This window comes from Eptesicus fuscus, chromosome 3 (assembly GCF_027574615.1).
Source record: "Eptesicus fuscus isolate TK198812 chromosome 3, DD_ASM_mEF_20220401, whole genome shotgun sequence".
In the NCBI taxonomy this organism is placed as follows: domain Eukaryota; kingdom Metazoa; phylum Chordata; class Mammalia; order Chiroptera; family Vespertilionidae; genus Eptesicus; species Eptesicus fuscus.
The window spans coordinates 79,512,864-79,529,327 of record NC_072475.1 but is presented as its reverse complement, the minus strand read 5'-3'; the positions used below and the strand labels follow the sequence as shown (position 1 = coordinate 79,529,327).

General features: G+C 35.4%; 1 long non-coding RNA gene across 1 annotated transcript in view; it reads left to right on the top strand.

Moving 5' to 3' along the window:
• Positions 1-16,464, top strand: part of LOC129148008 (uncharacterized) — a 90,874-nt gene that overhangs the window by 30,773 nt on the left and 43,637 nt on the right. The window lies entirely within an intron of this gene.

The window sequence follows — 16,464 nt, the reverse complement described above, 5'->3', positions numbered from 1 at the left end:
GTCTGACTCCACTGTCCACATTTTGACTCTGACACTACACTACTGCTGCCGGGTTTTGCTTTATATATTTTATGACTATTTTATTAAATATACTCAAGCTTATGCATGTTATGATTTTTTATAGAAATACGTATTTTTTTTCTATTGTGCACTGACCTTCATTCCATCAAGCCTTTTTAAATTAAATGACTTTACTTCTATTTTATAGGACATTAGTATTACTATACCAGTTTCCTTTTGATTAGCATTTGACTGTTGTTTTTCCCACTTACTTTTAACTATAATTTCCCCCTTGCTGATTTGAACATCATGGACTGTATTTTTTTTAGTTGTTACCCTAACTATTTTAACAGATGGGTAACTATCATTTTTTTTCTAATGAAGTTGATTTTACTCTTCCTTCTTCATAACACATGAACCTTAATTCACTTTAAATATCCATTAAAATTCCATAATATTTTCATTTTTGTAAAACATTGAAGTTTTGTCTTTTTAAAACTCAAGAAAATGATTTTAGATATATTTGAAACAATTACATTTATCAATATATTTATTAGAATCTATGTTAACATTTGGTTTTGCTATCTCCTTCCTTTTCTGTGTTTACTTTTCTTTCTCATTTATGAAGAATCTCTTTTAAACATTTGTTAAATTAAGAATCTGTCAGTGGTAAATTTTGAAAGCCCTTGAATATTTCATTATGTCTTTGTTTTCTGCTCATTATTAAAAAATAGTTCAGCTTGCACATGCACACATGAGCATACACACATTCTTATATAACCCTTACCACAATGCCTTTTTTTTTATGAGAAAACTGAGGAGAAGCAAAATTAAATAACTCCCCAAGTATATGTGAAAGCACAATATAAAGTAGAAAGTATTGAACAAAGTTATTTATGTGTTTTATCTTTCCTACTCCATTGAAAGCTATTTAGAAAACAAAGACTGTCTTTTATTATAACAAAGAGTTAGCAAATGAATGAATATCCTTTTATTTCCATAAATAAATATATAATGCATAGGAAAATATAAATGAACAATTTTATAATTTGTTTATAATAGTGAATTTATATTCTCCTCTGACTGTTACACATTTAATTGATGATATCACATTTGTTTTTATGTCTTTAGTACATACTGAATATGTACTAAAGACATATGTACAAAAATGAAAATATTATGGAATTTTATGTACATATGTACATAAAATGCATATGTACAAAAATGAAAATATTATGGAATTTTAATGGATATTTAAAGTGAATTAAGGTTCATGTGTTATGAAGAAGGAAGGGTAAAATCAACTTCATTAGAAAAAAATGATAGTACCTGGTACATGGTAAATGTTAAAAAATAATATACTTTTGGGAAGAATACTTCACATGTAATTCAAAAAACATGTATCTAAATCAAATATAAAGATTGAAATTTTACTTCCACTCATGTTAAGATTCTTAATGATTATATATATATATATATATATGTAATATATATATGTAATATATATATATGTAATATATATATATATATACACATATATATATGTATATGCCTAATATGCAAAGTGTCCCCTCTGTAGTTCCACTGACTGGAAGTTCCATCACTCGCTATGACATTGCACTGACCACCAGGAGGGGGTGCAGAATGAAGGAAGGCCCTGGCCAGTGGCTGGCAGCTGCTAGGGACCCTCCTCCTGCATGAATTTCGTGCACTGGGCCTCTAGTTTAATATAATCTCAATGTTATTTTTAATGGTGATATAAAACTCCTAATATGCCATTTGTCATCTTAAGCATATTTAAGTGTACAGTTCAGTAGTGTTGAGCATATTCATATTGTTAGGCAATGGATCTCCAGAACTTTTTCATCTTGCAAAATTGAAACCCTATACCCATAAAACAACTCTTCGTTTCCCCCTCTCCCTTGTCCCTGGAAACTACCATTTTACTTGTTTTTATAAGTTTGACTACTTTATATATTTCATTATTATTTGTTTACTGCATAATATTATTAAATATTTCAGGTAGTGCTGATGGAAAAGTACATTATGGAAGAATAATATATATATATATATATATAAGATATATATCTATATATATATATAATAGAGAAATATGCTAATTAACTGGGACGCCATAACAGGTTGACCAGACAGGAGGAGGTTGCTCGCACAGCGTCAGGGGCTGGGCGGCAGGGGCCTCCGCATGCCTGCGCTGGGGAGAGCCTGATCAGCAGTGGCCGTGGCTGCTTCAAGGGCCGGAGAGGGAGGCAGGGCCAGACTGGCGAGTGGAGGGTGGGTGGTGCCGTGCGATTTCGAATAGCATGTTGGGCTCCTAGTACTTTATAATTGGCACATGAAAATCTCTCTCTCTCTCTCTCTCTCTCTCTCTCTCTCTCTCTGAAATATGCTACCTAATTTCAAGCTAAGCAGGAGCCTTCCATGGATAACAATTAAAAAGTAATATTCTATTTGAAACATAAATCACTGCCTAAAGGACTGTGTGAGAGAATTCTCACATTTCCTCTCCTCCTACTTCTTTTTTTAAATTTTGTTTGGGAGGAGGTTGAAAACAGAAGCATTGTTGGAGTATTAAGAGTCTTTCTCCCTTGGGTATTGTTCTAAAAAGGCAAGTTTGAAAAGCTTCAGGTTTTCTCCAATAGCTAAGTAAAGGCCAAATTAAATATAAATTAATTAGTTTCATTCTTTTGATTGCTCCGTTTCTATTTTTTGAAGTCAAAATGGCTTTCCTCAGTCATAAACAGATTCTACTTTGAAAACCCCAATTTAAATCAGTAAGTGCTCTAAAAAGCCTCACGCTGTGGATTAAGAAAACATCAGGTGACTCAGAGGGGCCATAAAAGGATTTAGGCTTAGGAGCGAAAATATTACTTTTTGAGAGCCCCTACATAGCACCTGGAAAAACCACTCTGTTGGTTTGGCTTGACCCTCCAGAGAGTCTTAGGCCTTCTAGAAATCCACATTATTACCTTAGGAGGCAGCTTCAGCCATGAATGTAAAAATGTAGCTTGGCGATGAAGGGTCTAAAGGGCCTTATGCCTCTGGGTCCACAGTTGGAAACATCCTCCTATTCTAGCTTTACCTTTTACTTTATTATTTCTGGCATAAGCAGATTTCAAGGAATTGTTTTCTTATTTATTCATCCACTATATATTTACCAAGCACCTACTGTGGTCAGAACCTCTATTAGCACTGTAGAGACATACAGTGTCCCTGCCTTCATGAAGCTTCAGTCAATTTATGATTTGGTCATCATGTGATTTAAGGCACTCAAAACTATGAAGTAGAATGGAATTCCCAGAAGCCACCTATGCCATACTCCTACCTAAAGAAATGACTCAGTAAAATATTTTCTGACAGATTTGATTGTCATGGCTGAAGATCTTCAGAGAGGGGATATCTTCGACCTTTGAATTAGAGTCATTGTTCTTATATGCAATAAAAACACATATCTAGGAGTATTTCATGCAAACTAGGGTAGAAAGGTGATAGTAGTATTGCTAGATGAGATACAAAAAGTCCAGTTAAATTTCAATATTAGTTTGAGGCAAATATTGCATAGGACATACTTATACTAGGAATTTATTGGAAGTTAATCTGAAATTCAAATTTAACTGGCATTATTTAATTTTATTTGCTAAATCTGGCAACTCTATATGGTAGAGAAAGAAGAAAGGTCAGGCAAAATTATTTTAAATATTTAATTAATGAAATAAATAAAATAATTCAGTGGAGTTCAAACACTAATGACTTGGGTTATAGTACCATCAGCAATGTACTTTGCAACTCTCTCCTGACTGATTCTCTTTACTTAAGGATGACATTGGGATAGTCTGTGCATCATTGGTTCTCACATTATGGATTCTTATGACTAAAAGAAAGATTCAGGCCATTTACTTTTAAAGAGTCATATGTTTTAATGGGATCCCTTTGGAGACCCGTGTATATCCATTGCATCTCCAATAAACTGCCCCGTGAGACAAGGTAAAAGTAAAATGGACTCCACATGGTGTACTACTAGACTTGAATTTTTATCAGCCATTTCACAAGGTACTTGAAGCATACAAAAACTTTCCCAATATCTCTGTGGTTTATGTTCTGTGTCTAAAGTTCCACCAAAAATAAGGTAGCGAATGTGTAGAGAATAGAAATAACTGCACTATAAGCACTGTGGTAGCAGAGACCGGACCTATTTTACTCACAGCCAGTAACCAAGTGCCCAGCACAGTACTCTCAAATGTTGTTAGATGATAGTAAAGAATTCTATCTTCCACATACCCTATGCCCTTTACTCCAACTAAAAAAAGGCAAATTCTATGATTTTCACAAAAGGCCCTCATTTATTTTTATGTATATAAAAGGCAAGTCTGGAAAAAACACACATATATATAGAGTATATACAGTATATGCTTTGTCCATCTTGAGGTCTTTCATTATTCAAAGTAAGAAAGTCAGTAATTTTAAAAGTTATTTTTCCCAAGTAGTGCCTATACCAAATATTTATATTGTATTCTTTCTTTAGATTAAAATACACATATTTCATTGAAGTATAATTTACATGTTGGGTTACAATACTTCTCAAAAATAACACAAAATTCAAATCAGATCTTTTGCATTCTTAAAAGATATACTGAGGCATATTAAAATTTGTAAGAGTTTATTTGAGCAATTACCAATTCCAATTGGGCAGAACCAAACCAGAGGTGGTTAGGAGCACTCCAGTGACAAGGAGTGAGGAGAAAAATTTATGGAGAAGGTACAGAAACAAAGAAAGAAAATTATTTGATTGGCTATTGTTTAAAGGCTAGTTGACTGTTTGCAATTATTTGTCCTTTGATGTTGACTTTGTAATCTTGAGGCATTTACAAGCTTAGATTTGGCCACCAGGGCATCAGAGCCTTATCAGTCTAAAGGCCAAGTTGTTTAATGAGTTTAACAATAGCTTGCTTCTTCATTGAAAAATGTTTAATATTCATTATTAGTTCTATTACATAAGGGCAACTTTACACATCAATTCCAAATGGAATCATTGAGTATTCTAGGTAGACAGTATTTTCTAAGTCATTTACACAACTGTTACTTTTTTAAATGAAGAAATGGGCATCCACAGAGATAAAGTAGCTAGTCCCAGATCACATAGGTGGAATTAAAACGTAAGCCTGTTTATCTTCATTTTGAGTCCTCTGTTTATATTTCATTACATTTTTATTTGGAATTTAAGACTTTTTGGCTTAAATATGAAAATATGCAAATATGTTCAGAAATTGCAAAGAGAAAAGGTGACATTAGCATTTAAACAAGGATTTTAAAAGTTTGCATTAGTTGTTTCTTTTTTTCTTTTTAATGACTCACATAACAGACTCTAAGGAAGTACTTACTTTCTTACAAAGTGGAAATAGCTCCTTATTACTTTGAATTGTCTTGGACGTTGCCTAAATGGCTGTCATGAGGTGAGATCAATGCAGGTTCTCAATCTGACATGCTGGTAGGGTGACCATCTGAGTTTCCTCTGGAAAATCTGAGAATAAAATGTCTAGACTGATTTTCAGTCCAGAAGCTCAAACTTCAAGAAACTTGGGACAATCTCAGCAGCCTAAGGAGATGGAGTAAACCCAGCTGGGGCATAGTCACGCAGTGTCCATCAGATTATTCACCAATTCCAGCTTCTTCTATCCTTTGCCAGAACAGGAATCAACTCATTTTCCCCTTGCTACCTCCTCACCAAAACCTCTTTCTCTTTTCAAATTTTTTCCGGGTCCTGACTTGGTTCTAGTTTCAACCAAATTTCTTTCCTTTTCCTCTCTTGCTGAATTTTTTGGTTAGATTTTGGAATACAACTATTCTTTATAACTCTATTTTCTTTTTAACTCTGAATGGGCAAACCAGACTAAATACTTCGCTTTGATTCATTCATTTATGCCTAGACATGTTCTAAGCACTCATTGCACATAATATACAAAACGAATGGGAGATGAAGGTCACTCCATTGCACAACCTCAGCCAGCACCACTCACAAAGTGGTCCTGCTTAGGAGCCAGTAATAACTTATTTATTCTTCTGAAGTTGTCTTTGATCTTTCTACTCTTCAAGTACTAAATCAGAGAACCTTGCAAAGTCATAGAAGGAGGTGGCATTTGTATCTTGTGAGACCTTACTCATGACTGTACCCTTTTATTTTCCTTCAAACAATAGTGTATCCTGGAGGAAAGACATAAAATAGAACATTATTATAAGGGCTGCCTCTCTAGGGACCAGCCTAGTATGGAAGTGGATACTGCCTCTGGCATTAGAACTATACTCATCATGGCCTAGGTGACAGTTCGTGGACTCTGTCTAGAAGATAGTAACTCAGGCCAACTTAACAATAAAGAAAGCAGCCCATACCGGGGACTATAAATCACAACCCATAGAAAGAAGGCAAACGTACCTAGTGAGGGTGCAATCCAGTAATGTGACCAGGGGCTCCTCTGATAGAGAATGGGAAATCAAGGAAAGTGTCTTGACCTGGGAGACATGCAAAGACAGGGACATCTGGGGCTACCAAGGAGTTCAAGGAAGATTTCTAAATCTCTTGATTCCATCTACTTCTATTTTTACCAACTCTGCAAGAGTCCTGGATACTATGATATCTGGACTATAGCACTAGAATCCTAATTCATCTCTCTTTCCCACCAGTCTTTTCTCCTTGCAGCTAAAATAACTTAAAAAAACAACAAAACAACACACAAATTTGATCATATAACATACTCTTACCGTCCTTCAATATCTTCCCATTTTAAGGTACATCAAAATTTCTAAGAGATCCTTCATGATATAACTTTTAACACTACATTTTCAGCCATACTTCCCACTGACTCTCCAATGTTCTTGCCAGTCTCACCACCCCAACTGGCCTTCTTTCAGGCAGCCCTACTTATTAAACACATAAATAGTTCCTTAGGCTAGAACATTTCTTCTAGCCAAATGGGAATCTTGACAAGTCATCTATTCAACTACCATTTTCAGTTCAAGTTTATCTTCCATTAGGGGGGTGGGAGGAGGGCATGTTTTTCACAGCTCCCAAAGTAGGTCAAATCCACTAGTCAAGTTTTTTTGTGCACCACTCCTTGATAGCATCTACAGATCATGATTGTCATTTTACTCCTTTTTATGTGGTCATTTGATAAATGTCTGTCACCCCTACTAGACTGCAGTGTACACAAGGACAAGATTGGTCTATTGGGAAACCTTTGTGTTCCAAGAACCCAGCACAAAGGTTGGTAAATAGTGGTCACTTTTCATGTAACTGTTGATTGAGTGTGATGTAAGAAGTGGGACTTGCCTGCTTCTAATTGTTTCTTTTAATATATTTTGGTTGTGCTCTTAGTACCTGGACTCAGAAACTCTTGGATCTCCAGGTTTATGGATGAAGAATCAACCTAAATAAGGTGGAAATTCTATGAAGTATAGAGCTGTGCACCCTGGGTGTTTCTGGGCCCAGTCTGATGATAGGAGCGGCCAGCGTTCCTACCACCATAGATTCCCCCATCTACTTCAATTTTAAAAATATTTCTACAAAGTGCTACCAAGCTCATCACTTGTATTAAGCAATAATTAATTTGTTTATTTCAAAGACACAAACAATGGCCAGCTGGAGCTATTAGTTGGCATAAGATTACAGGGTTACCATATGATGTTGATATTCTTGCAAACAAGAACAATAATATGAACATATTTTATTCATGTGAGACTTCAAATATTATTAGAAATAACTCTGGGCTTTTATTTTTGTGTTTTAAGGACTCCTAGAAATCGAGGGCCCTCAGGTTAGGAACTACTGCATTAAGTCTCATAAAGATGGGACAGACAACAAAACTGGGGATGACTTTCCTCTCTGTTCTGATAATGCTGTGTCACTCTGACAGGACTGTGACCTGGAATATTTGGTAGAGACCACAATGAGCCAAGCCATAGTGGGCTGACATGATGTTTTAGGCAGAAGTACCCAGCTGAGGATGAAGCAGACAGTGATCCATGCCTTAACTTAGAAGACATTTTTCAAAACCTCAGCATGGCCAACTTTACCCTTTTCTTAGTTGTAAAGGTATTGCAGCCCGGCCAGTGTGGCTCAGTGGCAGAGCATCCACCATGCACCAAGAGGTCGAAGGTTCAATTCTCAGTCAGAGCACATGCCTGGGTTTCAGGCTTGATCCCCAGCAGGGAGTGTACAGGAGGCAGCCGATCAATCAACATTGATGTTTCTATCTCTCTCTTGCTCCCCCTCTTCCTTCCCCTCTATCTGAAATCAATAAAAATATTTTTTTAAAAAACAAAAGTATTGCAACCTGAGGGTTACACTTAGTAATAATTCTAGACATACATGGCTGGTTTCTTAAAGCCAAATAAGTATTTAGATAATAGAAGGAACAAAAGGTCAGGCACAGGCCTGCCAAAGCTTGACGGCTATGCATGTTTTCAGAAAAAGAAACAGTGATATCCTTTATTCTACTTTGAGACAATATCTTTGAAGTCTTCACTTACCATAAAATAATAGCATGAACACGAGGAAATAATTAAAACTTGACCTCAACTTACATTGTAGAAGTTGAGTGAAGACAAATGCAATTTTATACATGAAAGTGCTTTAAGCTTATAGGAGGAAGGCTCCATTACAAAACCTTAAGAATACTCACTAGGAATTCCTATAAGTAAAATTTATATTTAAATCACATTTACTCCCTTTTTATGAAATCTGAAGCAGATTCTAGCTAAATTGAGCAGATTCAACATGATCAGGGAAACACTGCTGCTATACAGCACTATCTGAAATAATGGTGTGACAGGTAGGCATAACAATCTTGTGCTGACTAGAGTGAAAACTGAGACGGTGGCTAAGAGGGTCATTTAAGGTGAGACAACAGTAGAATTCCTCTGCTCATATCCTTTTTGAAATAAGTGAAAAACAGCACTATTACACTTGTCTCCAAAACGACCTCTAATACCATTCTTTTGCATCATTCAAGCTACACCCACCACTAAATTGCTCTTTAAAACCACTAAACTGCAGTCCTGTCTAAAGATTAATGATGCAAACTCATAACATAACATTCATAAACAAACAGTTTCAGAAAGAGAGGATTTCTTAGCCAGCAAACAGAATTAATATTTATAATATTATTGTAAGTGCATGGAGCACAAGTAACATTTTTTAGCAAGACCAATTGAGGAAGAGCTGTGTTATGACTCTGAACTGACTTTTCCTTTAATCTGATATGTAGCCATTGGTGATAGTGCCAGCACTTTTTATAATGAGATTTGTCTACCTATGCTCTGGATGGAATATCCTCAAATAGCCCTTCTTTATTCTTTGGGAAATGGAAATGGAGACAGTGAGAGGGTGAGAAGAAACCATCCCCTCACTTCAGATCACAGCAAAGCTGGATTTCCAGTACAAGATCCAATGCAGGATCTATTTCTAGCCAATGAATGAATGAGCCAGTAGTGAAATGAGGAGCCCAAAGGAGCCTCCAGCCTCTGGAATCTGTGCCAACTCTCTCCGACCACAGTACTTCCAATGGCTAAAGGGCACCTGGGCACCATTGCTCTGGAATGTAAAATAAAGAGTTACCAGCCTCGTTGAAGCTCTTTGGAAATAACTTCGGTTGAACTTGCTGAATATTGATGACAAAAAATAATCAGCCAGAATGCCCTTATTAAAAAGTATGTACCGCCTTCCAAACAGTGTAAGATTTTAATGGACAAAATAAAAGATATATTTTTCTTCTTGGTTCCTACCTGGAAGAAAGAGGGATCATTGAGTTTCTTGGGCAAGAAGCTATATGAATCTCTGCTTTCCCTTATAAAAGTGAGGATGGGAGGGAACAAAAAAATGCAAGGTGACCTCCCTAACAATTTTTCATGGAAGTCAAAATGTACATTCATGCAAATGACCAGATATAGAACAAGGAAAGGAAAAGCAGAATATGTTTATGATCAGCTAAAACATATTTCCCAGGGCTTAAGCACTGGTCCTGCCCACATAACCTCTTTTCAGGATATATATATAAGCAGGAGTTAGTTTCAGAAGGAAACAGAAGCTTACCTGTTCTCCAGTGATTTACACGAAATAAAAACCCCAAATAAACTGGACATTTAAAAAATAGCCAAAAGCCACATTCACATTTGTCTGGGAATTCATGTTGGAGAATGGCCTTTTTGGAATTATAACAATGAAATGCTAACATTTTGATCATTTTAATCATCATTAATAAATCTTGAGCAGTTTAGCCAAAGTAAATATATATATATTTTTTGCTTTGGGTTAAAATGTACCAATTTTGTACTTTGAAATAACTGTTTTCCTTTTTCTCGAAAAGCTAGGTAATTAACACACAGGAATTTGAACACAACAAAGTGTGCCCTGGACTTTAGGTTCATAGCTATTTGATATTTAAAATGATAAAATTATTTTGCCTCCCAGATTTCACAAATGTTAACATAGTGCCACATTTGCTTCTTTATCAAAAGAAAGAAAATGTGTAGCTGTCGCTGATGTCTCCCTACTCATGTCATTCCCCTCCCTCTTTTCATAAAGAAAACCATGAAGCCACTGAATCTGGCACACTGCCCAAGGATGCAAGCTCAGAATGCAGAACTCCAGCTGTGCATGGGGCAGCCCGATAACCACTGTATAGAGCACTCTCTTTGTAGTTGACCATTCACTATAAGTATTTGTACATTTACACAATATGTAATATGCTTTCAGGGCTTCAGAAATATTTACAAAGACACAAAACTGTGCATATCTTCCTACATCTTGCATTGCTTTTACTTACATTAGAGTTGGTGTTTGCCTGACAAGGAACTATTGCCTTGCTAACAGAGACTCAATTTTGTTCATGTTTCCATTCCTTAGGAAAGAAGAACCTATCCCTAGTCAAGGGTAATGCCAACTAGTTTAAGCAATCATAATAATCCTATTCCTTCTCGTTGAGTGGACTATGCAGGGCAATGTGACATAACTTTGGTCGATGAAACTATCCGAATCCTGCTGGGAGGCTTCTGGGAAAGATTTCTTAATCTTGAAAGCACAGAAAGAAATGGCTTTCTCTTCTGCTGGATGCTGTCACCTCTGAATGTGAGACATAGAACAGTGCAGCCATCTTGCTACTTTGAGGAGCTGACCTGAAGACATGCACACATACTGACGATGACAGAGAAGAAATATGAACAAAACAGGGGGAAGCTATACTAAACAATCTTCAGGCTATCCTCTCTCAGGTTTCTTCTTACTTGAGCTAATGCCTTTATTTCTTGTAAGCCATTCTGATCATATGCTTTTATCAGTGTTGGAAAGTACAGATTTTCTTTCATCTTTTTAATCACAGAATGGTTCCACAGTATGATATGTATTCATTCTCCTGTTAATGGACATTTAAACAATTGTAGGTTTTTTGCTTTTGCTAACAATGTTGCAGCAAACATCCCAGCACATGACTTTTTTTTTTTTTTTTACTTAAAATACACACTTATTCTCTTCCAGTTCTGGAGGCCAGGAGTCTAAAATAAGTATCATTAGGCAGAAATTAGTGTTTTGGCACAGCTGCACTCCCTCCAGAAACTTTAGGGGGAAATCTATTCCTTGTCTCTTCCAGCTTTTGGTAGCTGTCAGCATTCCTTGGCTTGTACACATGACTCTCTATGCATATTGTGTAATTGGAATTGTTGGGTCACATACATAGGCTACATACATCTTTACCTGTACTATCTTTACCTGTACTAGATATTCCCAAATTGTCTCCAATGACATTGAAACAATGTATGCCTTTGCAGCAGTGTATGTGAACATCTCTTTCCCAACATCATTGCCCCTTCAGACATTTAAATTTTGGTATTTTCAAACTTTGAAATTTTGCCTTCTTGATGAAATGGTATCTTTTTGTTGCTTTCATTTGAGTTTCCATGTTTGCAAATGAGGTTGATAAGCTTTTAATGTATTTCCTAGTCATTGAAGTTTCATTTAAGCCATTGATTTATTTTCCCATTGAATTGTTTGTTTCTGTTAGTTTTTAGAATTTTTTTCTGATAGTCTAGACTTTAATGCTTTATCGTTTATAAGCATTATAAATATTTCCTCCCAGTGTACTATTTGTCATTTTCTACCATATCTTTGTGACACAGGCCTTTTATACTTGAATGTAGTCAAATTTATCATTTTTTCATTTATGATGTGATGTTTATGTCTTCTTTAAAGGTCATATGTCTTATTTTGAGGTCATAATGACATCACCCTTAATTGTCTTTAAAATTGTGAAGTTTTGCTTTTCACATTTGGATTTTTAATATATCTAGTCATCTTTGTTTTTCTCCTGTCTTTAAATAGGTGAACAGACTTCTAAGTTTTTTTATTGTCTAAATTAGCTGTGTAAGTTAAGGTACAACTAGCATACAGAAACCAAAGTATGTATTTCATGAAAGGGAATTTAATGTAGAGAAATGGTTATACAGGTATTGAAGGAGTAAAAGGATGAATGAGGAACACTTTTGTAACCCAGAGATAATAACTTAAGGAAACAGGTACCAGCCTGAAGTCTGAGAGAATAGAATGGAGAGCTGGGGTACCAGATTTTAGAAACTCAGAGGAATCCCTGCAGAGTATGTGCTTAGACCTTTAAAAAACGAAGGCCACCTGGCTCCTGCTGGGCCTTCAAAGGTCATGCTAAGGCTGGCTCTGAGAGTGCTGAAAAGAAACTAGAAACTGGAGTGAATTATCCCCGCTAGGCTGAACTGCTATTGCCTGTGTAAATTACTATCTCTAGGGCAATGCAAATAGGAAAACAAGAAAAAAACAACAAAGTTGTCTTTTCTTCCTGCATTCCAATCTGCCTGTTACCTTCCATTGGCAGAACCTAAGGGGCAGCCAGGGAGCAATAGAATCTGGAAAATGTAGATTGCCTTTTCCCAGTTGCAGCTTTACTAAGCAGGAGTACAAAAGGGTGGATTGAATCGAAGAGACAACAAAGGTAAATAAATAGCCCATCAGTTGTGTCCACATGGGCCATATGTACCCAAAGGGACATGCAACCTGACTCATTGGAGTGGGAAAGGAAAAGGAAAAGGAAAAGGAAATTTAATTTTGCTAACATTTAACAAGACCATTTACTTTATTTAGAGTTTTCACACTGGTGCCCCCACTCAATCTATGTAGCCTTGTTGAACTTAAAGATAAACTAAATACTTATACTAAAAGGCCTGTATTACAAAGCTGACCTTTGGTAGAATGACAAGTTACTATTGGTAGCATACTGCTAATAGATATTTCCTTAGAAATGAATGCCATTAATTTGACCCTTCAAGATGAAGTTGACATTTTAGCAACAAGTATGAAACAGCTTTTCAAAAGCAGCTTTTTATATAAACAGGATTCAGGAGAAAGTATTTATATTATTATGGTACTTTGTTGGCCAATGGATATCTATCAAAACTCCCATCTGCACAAATTATAGCCTTGAAAATAGAATACTCAAACTACTTTCAAAATTAAAGATTTTAGTGTATTTTTAATTCATTTTTTAATAAAAAAAATACACTGCCTTCTAATTATTTTTCAGGAGCAATGGGCTGACATTAGAGGCTATAGAACTTTACCAGCTGAGTTTTAATAAAAACCATTTATAATTGCTGGATGAGAGTAAAAAATAATGAATCTTAAGACTTAACAAATGACACATTTTTTCCATTTGGATATATAGGATATTGTTAGTAATCTATTTTTAAAGTAGAGCATCTTTTAGGACCAAATATAAAACGATCTGAACCTATAACCGAATTTTTAAAATCACTGATAGCCTAATGTAAGCGTCCTCAAACTACGGCCCGCGGGCCACATGCGGGTGTTTTTGCCGTTTTGTTTTTTTACTTCAAAATAAGATATGTGCAGTGTGCATAGGAATTTGTTCATAGTTTTTTTTAAACTATAGTCCTGCCCTTCAATGGTCTGAGGGACAGTGAACTGACCCCCTGTTTAAAAAGTTTGAGGACCCCTGGCCTAATGTATTAAACTAAAATTTTAGAATAAGGAAGAATATTTGTTTTCAATGAAAAACAGTAATAAGTGAACAAAAACACTTTTATATTATTAGTAAATAAAATAATAAAATACTTGTTCCACTTTTATTTTTAATTTATCTTGTTCATAATTTAAATTTAAATATTAGTTTAGTAATATGTAGATAGAATTTATGAACAAATAAATATACTATATTGGGGCTGTGTGAGAATCTGGTTATTTTTAACCTAATGAGGTTTGTAGTGGGGTATATAACCAAAAATGTTTGGAGACCACTCATGTTAGTTAGTCATGATGTTTTACTTGTTTTAAATCCTAAATCTAAATTATGTAATATTCTAAGAATATCCCAGAATATGTAGACTGAATTTGAAAGTTTTTCTAAAAATTTACAGCATGTAATATATGTTCCAAGTATTTTAGGACTAAATACTTTAGAAGTGTTTACAGTATGAAGTGCTTTGATGATTAAGTGACTGACTTCCAACTATTAGTTCAGCAACCTTTATAAAAAGTCATAGTGTGTAGGGTTTCATAAATTTATATATATATATATATATATATATATATATATATATATATATATATAATTTAGTTCACAGGGATTAAGTAACTTTCTAAAAGTTAAACTCCAATTTATTAGCAATGTATTTGAGTTTATATAGTTTCATCAGTTGCCCTTTTACTGCATATTTGTTAAGTAGCTATACAGACATAAGCAAGTCATTCTACCTATTTAGGCTTTAATCTCATTTGTGCAGTGAAGGGTTGGCATAGATATCAAAGGACCCTTTCTTTCAAACCACCGAGTTTTGATACTATATAGAAAATTAATCTTAGAATGGGGCTACTGAAACTATTTCATTAAATTTCAAAATTCCAATGAGCTGACTTTCCATTTTAGTGGCTGGCAGTGTTCCCAGGGTCTGCCGTAGATGCATAAAGTTCTCCCTGGTCAAGGTGAAGAGACACTAATGCAAGGTTTTACCAACGCTGTGTAGTCCTTGGAGCCAGGAAAGGAACTCGCAGGACTGACCTGAGTCTTGAGGAACTGTTTCCCATTGTCTAAAAATGCCTTCTAGGGGCAGGTAGCATTTAGACCTACTCTGTACATTGCAATGTGTGCTTGCTTCTATCTGTTTCATCTACAGACCCTTTAGCTAGCTTGCTTCTTTCCTCTGCCATCCTTGGATAATCTCTGGTCTTGAGGCTTGTATACTTGATGGGTATTCTTGCCCATCTTTCTCCTCAGACTAACAATATGCCTAAGGGTTCCTTGAAAGAAAAATAACATAGCCATTTGGGACATGTTTGTTTTGTGTCTGTTCCACCAGTAGCCGGCACTGGCCCAACCTGCAATGAGAGTTTGGAGTCTAAGGCATGAAAAACAGCCCATAAGAATTTTAGAAACTCGTAAAGTTTGCAAACTAATGATCTAGGCCTTTCATTATTTTTGGAAAGGTGGCAACTCAAAGTTGCATGAAGCCAAAAGGAATATTTAAAACACAAGAAAATGCTTTTATTTAGGCTTTCATTCCTTGAAATGTTAGACAACTTGTCACTTTCCAGTAAAAAAATAAAATAAAAATAAAAAGACCACTGTGGGATGAAATGGCCTTTAGAGGGGCAAAAATAAGACAATCAGATCCATGACAGGGGTATATTGGCATGGCTAGAAGGCAATGACAGACAACAACTGCTGTGAGTGGAGATGAGATTGAGTAGGGACAGGGCCAAAAGACAAAGGAGAAACAACTCGATGGGGAGTGGTTAGAAGTCCTTTCCTGTGCAATACAGTGGAAAAAACCAAAAACACCAAGAGTTCAAGAGACAGATTTAGACTGAAAAATCTATAAAAGAAATAATGAAGAAGAGCCAAGCACAGCCAAACTCTGGGGCAGCCTAGGTAATAAACCATGATTTGTTCCCAAATATCTCATCTGCTGTTGTGGTACTTGTCTGCTATTAGTCACTCATTTGGGAGGTGACATTATCTCTAAAGTGCAAATGTTAAAAATTACATTAATTTAAAAAAGACATCAGAGAAATTTATAACAGAAAAATACTGATTAGTATTTCAGATTATTTGCATTTTTGGAAATCCAAGAGTAAAGTCCTAGGATAATCGAATACAGGAAGGTATATTTTAATGGAGCCACCCAGCCACTTACTAAAATATAACTTTATTTAATTTTCTTACTACCTCTTATTGCTCTCTTATGTTTTCCTTTTATCCTTTTTATTATTGTCTTATACTCTTGACTCTTTCCATTAATAACCACAAACACGGAAACATGTCTTATTTATCCATTGATACCCAGAACCTTGTACATTGCTGAACACATAGCAAGCTCTGAAAATATATGTTAAATGACTGATAAGTGAGTGAATGAACAACG